Source organism: Anoplolepis gracilipes, chromosome 6 (genome assembly GCF_047496725.1).
Source record: "Anoplolepis gracilipes chromosome 6, ASM4749672v1, whole genome shotgun sequence".
Taxonomy (NCBI): Eukaryota; Metazoa; Arthropoda; class Insecta; order Hymenoptera; family Formicidae; genus Anoplolepis; species Anoplolepis gracilipes.
In genome coordinates, this window is record NC_132975.1 from 621,600 (window position 1) to 630,692 (window position 9,093).

Below are 9,093 nucleotides of genomic sequence, written 5' to 3' on the forward strand. Positions count from 1 at the left end.
TTGCAATGAAGCATTATCGAAGCGTTCCAATGGCTCGGTTGGTAGTGTTCTTCCTTTGTAACCGCGAGATCCCTGGATCGAATCTCGCCGTGTGTAACTATTTTTTTTCTTTTATTTTTGTGTAATTTATTTTTTTTTGTTCCTAGGAATATTTTATAACATTAATAAGTAAATATTACAGTTTTTTTTAATAATTGACATTTTATTTTTAACATTTTGTTCCATATTAAAAAAAAATTCGAATGCTTTCTGTCAAAAATATAATATAAGGAAATGTTTAATATACGAGAAATATATTACTACTAATAAAATAAATAAGTATATTTACAATAATATTTTTTTTTCGTTTTTGAAAAAAAAAATTAATTGAATTTGATTTATTTTGTCTCTTTTTTTTGAATAATTGAAATTTTTCGCAAAAATACCTTTTGTGTTATTACACTATTTTTTATTATTATTTATGTGCACACTCTCGCACGCGGATAAATAATCGTGAAACAGTTACTATATTTGAAAAATAAAAGTACAGTCTTTTGTTTATCTAATATTAAAATAAAAATTTATTTAATATATATTATATATATATATTATAGTAGTTAGTGCCAGAGGCGATCTATTCGTGTGCTGGATGAAAAAATATTTTATATCAGATGTGGTTTGCATGAACACTCTGAAACTATTTATCCCAGAGGCGATTTCCATGTGCTGGGTATTTAAAAATTATTTATCCCAGAGGCGATCTATTCGTGTGCTGGATGAAAAAATATTTTATATCAGATGTGCTTTGCATGAACACTCTGAAACTATTTATCCCAGAGGCGATTTCCGTGTGCTGGGTATTTAAAAATTATTTACTCCAGAGGCGATCTATTCGTGTGCTGGATGAAAAAATATTTTATATCAGATGTGCTTTGCATGAACACTCTGAAACTATTTATTCCAGAGGCGATTTCCGTGTGCTGGGTATTTAAAAATTATTTATCCCAGAGGCGATCTATTCGTGTGCTGGTTGAAAAATATTGTATATTAAATGCGGTTTGCATGAGAATTACAGTTTTTTCAAAATGTTGAAAACGCATTTGTTATAAAAATATATAATTATTAATTTTTAGTACCAATTAGATAAATATTTGTAAACGAAAGACTGTGCATTTATTTTTCGAATAATAATGATAAAATAAATCTTTTCGTATCAACTTTTCATAATATTAATTTATTTTTTGCAGGCGACAATTATTGAAGCTAATAAAGACCGAAGATGACTCCAAGAGCATTAACATTAGTACGGATACTATCGACGGATCCATCGATTTTCGTAAATCGACAGAATCACTTTCTGATGTGACGGATTCGAACGTTAGTACCCAGACAATACAGTGCCTGGAGTCAACCTCACATACAGGTATGTGTAATGAAAATGTCGATCATTGCGAAGATAACTATTTTGTTATCGATAATGGCTCTCTGGATATAAATCATATCCAGGAAAGCATGCCTGAAGACCGTCGCATTGTCGATATTTCTTTCATGTGGAATGAAATCCACAGAACATTCAATAATCATGCGCGAGGTATAGAATGCCAATTTAAAGATTGGAAACTCATAAATTCTCGTCGCATTGGGTTCATGACGCAATTGTTTTTCAAGTGCCAAATGTGCAATTATAAAGCCAACATTTGGTCAGAACCCAGAAAATCGGAAACATTGGACATTAATACAGCTGTTGTAGCAGGCACTGTTACAATGGGAATTGGTTATGCCCAGCTTGAAGAGCTGTGTGCAGCCATAAATGTTCCTTGCATGTCCGAAACAACTTACGTCAAATACAGAGAGAATGTGGTTGACGATTTTCAAAAGACAGCCATTGAAAATATGAAAATGGCTGCCGAAGTTGAAAAGCAGCTCGCTCTGGAAAAAAACGAAGTTATAAACGGTATTCCGTATATAACAGTCGTGACGGATGGTAGTTGGATGAAGAGATCGTACGGTACCGCCTACGACTCTTTCCGGTATTGGAGCCATAATTGGTTACTGCACGGGAAAGATTCTCTTCGTCGGTATCCGCAATAAGTACTGCACATTATGTGATGTAGCAGAGCGTAAAGGTATTGAGCCAAGAGCTCACAAATGCTACAAAAACTTTGATCGCAACGCAAGCTCCACAAGTATGGAAAGCGATGCGATCGTGGAAGGTTTCAAATGTAGCCTCGAAATGCATGGACTGATTTACAAAACTGTTGTTGCCGATGGTGACAGTAGTGTATATCAGGCCATTGTTGATAACAGACCATACAGTGAACATAATGTGATAGTAAAAAAAATAGAATGTATTAATCACTTGCTTCGCAATTTATGTAAAAAGCTGAAAGCTGTGGCAGAGACGACTCAGTCAAAAACCATGCAGGAGACGGCATTTTGTAAAATTACGAAATGTTGTAAAACACAATATTTTAAATATGCGTAAAGAAATAGAAAAGGCCGCCGAGCTACGGAGAAAAGAGGAAAAACACCTCAACATCATAAGGCTATGGAATTACAAAAAGATATATTGAACATTCCTAGCCATGTTTTTGGTGCATGGAACATAAGCGATGCGAAGCACGCGGTCATATATGCAAAGAGAATGGTAATGAAACAATAAATTATGACCATTTTTAGAAAAATACGATCTGTATAAAAAAATAGAAGGTGCCATCAAATATCTCAGTGGTTATTCCGACAGTTTGTTGCTAAATTTAACCAATAATCCTGCAGAATCATTCAATTCGATAATCTGTAAAGAAATAGGTGGAAAGCGTATTATGTTTGGTAAATGAGGCTCTTACAATGCAAGAGTTGCGGGAGCAGTAGTTCAATACAATGCGCAACAAGTCCTTACACAATTGCATCAAAGCATGTGTAAAACTGTTCCGCCTATTATCGAGAATCTGGAAAAACGACGACAAATAAAAGTTGCAAAAACCAGAGAATCTCGACAAACACAGGGAAGGCAGACAAAATTAAAACAAGAGTCAGGAACAGATCGTTATTACGGTCCGCAATCGCAAAAACCGGATCTTCCATCCGATATGTTCGAACAACTTCGACAAAATAATTTAGAAAAGTTGTCCGAAAATGGAAAAAATTGGCAAAAAATTGAACTTGAAACCAGAGACCAAAATAAGTCCGAATTATGGTTGTCATTAAGACGTGAAATGTTAACGGCATCTAATTTTGGAACCGTATGTCGCATGAGACCGACAACGTCTTGTGCTGCGACTGTCAAAAATATTTTATATCCTCCATCTATTGATAATGCGGCTATGAAATATGGTCGCGATAAAGAGGAAATAGCAAGGAAAGAACTGGCGATAAAATTAAATAAAGAGATAAAACGTTGCGGATTATTTATCGATACTAATAATCCATTCTTGGGTGCGTCTCCTGACGGACTTATTGAAGCAAATGGTCTTGTGGAAATTAAATGTCCTTTGTCGGCTGAACATTTAACAGCAGAAAAAGCCATAGAGACATTGCCTTCTTTAAAAGCCATTTTTGATAAAAAAGATCCTAATAAAATGAATCGGAATCATCGATATTTTTATCAAGTTCAAGGTCAATTAAATATAACACAGCAAGAATATTGCATTTTTACTGTTTGGACGCCGAAAAGTATTAAAATAGTGCAGATTAGTACAGACAATACGTTCTGGAAAAATCAAATGCTGCCTTTTTTAACACGCTTTTATCACGAATGCATGCTTCCAGAAATATTAGATAGTCGCTATAATAGGCATATGCCAATCAGAGATCCAAATTATATCACAGAAGCTAAAGTAGAACCAGCTAAACAATTAATTAATCGAAAATCTGTTCGGCAAAATATTATAGAAAACGAAAATTTCCAAGAAAAAAAAAGATTTAAAACTAATATTTTGCCCACAGAAGTAGCAATTACTGCTACTACTACTACTGCTGCTGCTGCTACTGGTGCTACTGCTTTGGATGCAGGTCAAGATGATGATTGTATCATAGTTAATTATTCAAATCACAAACGTGATATAATTAAAGATGATTTAGCAAGACATAAAAAAATTTTAAATGCGATTGCTCCTCTCTTTGTTATAATGAATAATATCTTGCCTATCAATAGCAAAATAAACGATGAATCATTAGATCGTTTTTTGCGTATCGTTAGAGAAACTTCAGATTATGAAACACAAAGTGTGCAATATCTGGAGTTCCCTCATATGATTGCAGCCAGTCAGAGTAAAAAAAGCTTACAAATCATTGAAGGCAATTGTAGTGATCACTGGAGATGTATTTTCTTTGATGGCATCAAACTTCACGTATATGACAGTCTACCTGGCTGTATATACGACAAGTTGGTAGCTAAAGAGAAAAACTATATACATCTACGTTATCCTACAATAAATAAAAGTGATATTATTTTTGAAAAAGTTAAAACACAACCTGATGGCATAAGTTGTGGAATTTATGCTGCAGCTTTTACCACAACTATAGCCTTAGGAGGCAATCCTTGTGAAGAAAGTTACTCGAACAATGTTAAATGTATGAGAGAGCATCTTTTTAACATTATAGAAAGCAATAAACTGCTGCCTTTTCCTAAATGATTTATCATTATCTTGCAGAAACTCTGCAGAAAAAGATGCCTCAATCTTGTTCATGAATTAAAATCGGAGAGACGTAAATATAAATAAAATATTTTGGTTGCGTTCTCACGGGAATGGGCGATGGAGGGGCCCATTCTATATTTTCAATATTCAAAACATTTCACATTTTTGCTGATTTATCGTCTTTTATACGTTTATCTAAACGTATACATAACAGTAAAATAGATGTTTCTGCTTTATCCGCTTTTATATATTTGAACACAATATTTCTTATATTAATTATTTGCTTTTAAAGAATAAAGTGTGACTATATACCTAGTAAACACAAAACAACAGTAATATAACATTGTTATAATTTTTCACTCAACAATATAAATGTTATATACAAAGCATGTTATATTGCAATTACATTGTTGAGTGGGAAATTATAACATTGATGTTACTATTGTTTTGTGTTTACTGGGTGTATATGTGTGTGTGTATATGTATATATATATATATATATATATATATATATATATATATATACACACATATACACATATAGTTAAACTTCGTTCTTCTTAGAAAAGCATATAACTAATATAAGTAATATTGCGAAATTGCGTTGAAATATATAAAGACAGAAAAATGCTATAAAGGCAGATACACATCTATTTTTCTATTATTTATTCATTGAGATATGTTTAAATAAACATGTATAAGACGATAGAGTAAAAATGTTAAATGTTATCTGATTATTGAAAACAATAGCAGAAATCGTTATTACATGTATAAAGATTTAGTCGATAACGATGGAATTGAAATTATCAGTATTATCGATTCAGTCGGTATTACCGATAATTTTAGTTCCGCTTAAATGAGGACGCTATCCCGTCGAAGTTCGACATTCACTGTTGGATCCCTTTAATAGCTCTTACATTTATAAACGTACAGAAGATGGACCTTTCATCCAAAGTAGTATCATTTTGTCATAACTCCTAAACAGATCAAATGTATATAATCGAACGGAGTGTTAGTTATAGATAAAAAATTGCGAACATTATTTAAAATAGAAACACTAATTTGAAAATCTTTATAGGCATTCATCGCAAATAACTCATCTGTTCTTAAAGTATTGTTTTTTTCATATGGAAAGCAGATTCTACTATTTACATATTTGCCCTTGATTAAACATTTAGTATAACTATTAAACCTGGTATGACCTTTTATAGATAATATAAAAGATTTGACAGGTGCATCGCATTATTAAAGCAAATAATGAGATGACTTTAATAATGTTTTCGTTATAAATATAACCATTAATAATTAAATCGATTAAGTCGTTAACTAAAGATTGCAAAAAAAAGAAAAAAAAACATTAGCATTATTAGGTTTCTGATATCCAAAGTATGCATCAACAAGATATACTCACATTTACAGTATATCTTGTTATTTGAATATAAAATTGGCCATAAGGATGCTTGTGATGATTTAGCTAGTGGCAGGCCATCAATATTTATTATTAAGTTATCAGTTATATATTAAGTAAATCAGTTTAACTTAGCAACGCTAAGTTTTAAATTAATTTTTTTTTACTAGTATTAATTTTTAATTTTTTATAAATTTTTAATTTTCTTTTTTAATTTTCTATTTGTATTAACCCTCAGTTCCTAGACTGGGTCTGACAGACCCGGCACTTTTTTTCTCCTACCTGTAACTCTGTACTAAGAGGGATGGGGGGTACGGGCTAGGGGGGAAAAAACTTTGGCATACCCTCTACCACTCTGACACCCAAGCCGACTCGGTCCAGCCCCAGCTGCTGAGCAATGTGTATAGAAAAAAAACTTACGGGTCCCACGGACCCAGTCTAGGAAGAACGTTGCAAAAAGTGTAGTGTGCCGAAAATTAAAAATAAGTTACTTAAGTTATAAGATAATCATATATCTATTCTCGTCTATGATTATCTTCTAATTTAAGTAACTTTTAAACAAAATGATAAAAGATCTTTTTTATTAATAAAATATAAAAAGAGTATTTAAAACAAAATATATATAACTTTATATATTTCAAAACATATTTCTTTGAAATTAAATAATTGTAACATATATAAATAATATATTAGCAAAATATAATTTTATTGAATACATTGAATTGTTATATTTACGATTGAAGTAAATATATATATTATTATAATATATATATATATATATTATTATAATATATATATTATTAATATTATATTTTTTAATGTTATATTTTATAAATATTATATTTAATTATATAAAAAATAAAAAATCAGACCTAAACAATATTTTTTTCTAAACGAGAATGATCTAAATACAATAAAAAAGAATTATCAAAAAAAGGCTCAATTTACTGATTTTCATTTTGCAAAAAAATATGTTTTTTGAAATAAACCACAAAACGACTTTCACAGCCTTTTAAAGTACAACTCAAGACCTTTCGTTTGCCCATTAATAAAATTCTTTTATCTTGATTTGAATAGAGATATTTAATTTTGAAAAAAGTGTTTTTTTCAAAAAGTATTTTCATATTTTTCAAAATATCTAAAAAACTATTAAATTTGGAAAATTCTAAATTGCATATTCTTTTTCTTGAGATTCTGGCGTTGAATTTGAAAAAAAAATTTTATTCTACGTTAATTTGATTCCGAGATACAAGCGTTTGAATATCGTTCGGGTCCCACAGACCCAGTCTAAGAACAACGTAAAATTTCGATAGTCTAAGAACTGAGGGTTAATTTTGTTTCTTTGTATTAATTTAAAAAATTTTTAATTAATAATTTCATATCAATGACATGTATACGTAAAAGTTAAATTAAACTAATTTTTTACTAAAAAAAGATCGAAATTTTTTCGCGAAAATCGTAATTTTTGATAAAATCGTATACAAATTTTTCAATTTTTGCTTTTCTTTGAATTTTTTTAGTTCAAATAGAAGGTAATTATATACAATTAAAGAAAATATTTGGTTTTTTCGTTTCAGATAAAAATTACGACCGCCAGAGTGTACACAAAAAACATTTGGCGATACAAACGTGGCTCCATCTTTAAATTAAAAAATTAATATTTTTTAATGAAAAAATAATTTTTAATATGTTGAAATATGCAATAAAGCAACCTTAAAATTTTAAAATGATTGATTATATAGTTGTTCAAAAAAAAATTACGCAAAATAAGGCTTCTAAACCAGGTTCCCTCCTTAATCAAGGGCAAATATGTAAATAGTAGAATCTGCTTTCCATATGAAAAAAAATAATTGTCAAAGACAGAAGAACATTATTACTTACAATGGGGCCTTTTATAAGAGAACTCGAAAAACATGTGGAGGAATGGAGACACGTAATTACTCTTGTTCGAAACAATGACAATGAAATGAAGACTTTTCCACGAATATCGATACCAAAATTTATTCGCGATCGGGAAGTAGGTATGCAAAATGTAGATGTGCAACATTTCACCCGCCAAGCTGAAGCTGTTGACTGTGACTGTGACTGTGTATGATTGCGATTATACAGAATGGCCGGACGATTTACAAAGAAAAATTTTCCGTGAAATTTGTAATAATTATAAATCACCTCTCGAGTATCCTAACGATGAACTTTATTCCAATGAACGCAGATTTACTCGATTTGTAGATTCAGAAGATTGTTGGATAGATCAATGTACCGTACCGCATATCATACGAGTGAAATATATAAGCAAATAAGGGAATACGGATGTGGAACCAGTAGACGTTATCAGTGTATAGAATTCAATTATGGTTGGGTAGCTGAATGTATCCGCGCTTGTACATATCTGCTGTGTGTGTATATATCCCAACAGGTATAAACAATAAGTGTTTAGAATTTATACTTTCGGCTTTTTATCATAATATTTTGAGACTGATAAATTTAAGAAATTGTTTGTAGATAATCGACATGAACGTTTTGGATATTTGTGTACTTGTGGAAAGACTCTTGACTGTACATGTTTGGATAAATATACATATCCAAACAAATATATGTTGTCACCACCATCACCGCAGTCGTCGCCACCTGATATCGAAATCAACATGAAGTCTGTAATTTCGACTTTGACAATGTGAATGATATTTGAAGTTAATATTGTAAGTATCTTTTAATGATGAAATGTATATACTAATAAGATTTGTTTTTTCCTGCAAATTATCCGCAAATGAATTCTCAGCATTGCCGTACATGGAAGGTACAAATTATATTCTATTTTATATTATATTATATTTTATATTTCGTATTTTTATATTTTATATTATATTATTAAATATTTTATATTTTTATTTGTTTAACTAACTGCCTTTGGTTTCTTCTTAATTTAAATTTTCATTTTTTTATTACATAACTATGTCAACATTATTATTAACAATTTTATTCGTTTGACTATCTACTTTGGTTTTTTTCTCAATTAAAAATTTTTTATTTTTATCATTTAACTTTATCAGCTTCCCAACCAGTGATGTT

The 9,093-nt window shown here is 30.5% G+C and overlaps 1 pseudogene; it reads left to right on the plus strand.

Moving 5' to 3' along the window:
- Nucleotides 1-1,476: 1,476 nt before the first annotated feature.
- LOC140667103 (uncharacterized) lies at nt 1,477-4,736 on the plus strand (annotated as a pseudogene).
- Nucleotides 4,737-9,093: the final 4,357 nt, after the last annotated feature.